This window comes from Nestor notabilis, unplaced genomic scaffold (genome assembly GCF_000696875.1).
Source record: "Nestor notabilis isolate BGI_N333 unplaced genomic scaffold, ASM69687v1 scaffold6455, whole genome shotgun sequence".
NCBI lineage: Eukaryota > Metazoa > Chordata > Aves > Psittaciformes > Psittacidae > Nestor > Nestor notabilis.
This window is the reverse complement of record NW_009928722.1, coordinates 12,191-12,761: the sequence shown is the minus strand read 5'-3', so window position 1 is coordinate 12,761 and position 571 is coordinate 12,191. Positions and strand designations below refer to the sequence as shown.

General features: G+C 34.5%; 1 protein-coding gene across 1 annotated transcript in view; it reads left to right on the top strand.

The window, feature by feature from the left end:
• STAM (signal transducing adaptor molecule (SH3 domain and ITAM motif) 1) overlaps positions 1-571 on the top strand; it is a gene marked incomplete at its 3' end in the record, with an annotated part of 17,526 nt that overhangs the window by 5,022 nt on the left and 11,933 nt on the right. The gene's annotated exons all lie outside the window — the stretch shown is intronic.

Sequence of the window (571 nt, the reverse complement as noted above, 5' to 3'; positions counted from 1 at the left end):
TTTTTTTTTTTTTGGCTTTGAGGCTTTCTTGAAACGTTATTACTTTTTAATAAGACTTGGGATTCCTTAAGAAAAATATGTTAGGCTAATGGTGCTGTTCCTGAACTGCTAAGCTCTCGAACCTGCACCCTACCTTTGTAAATACTGGTTTAACAATTAAGGGACATGCACTTTTTTGTGCTTGCACCCATATCACATAGCTAGTCCTACTCATAAATTAATGGTTAAAAAAATCAGCTATTTCTGAAAATTTTAGCCTGTATTCTTCCTCAGTTAAAGTGAACACATGAAAAGTCTTGGATAATTAATAGATAAAAGGTAGTGCTTGCCTTATAACCTTCATTTGTAATAGTTGGTTATATGAAGGTATACACTGAGTGATACATAGTCTTGCTGTGTAATAGCATTTTCTAAAATTAGTACTACTAAATACAAGGTGGACACTTCTGTAAAATGTGGACACTGCCAAATATAGTATAGCCAAGCCATGGTGTAACTTATACCCGAGTTTCATGTTAGCTCTTGGATATCAGTTCAATAGAAAAATAATTTTGCTACCCCTTACCCCCCC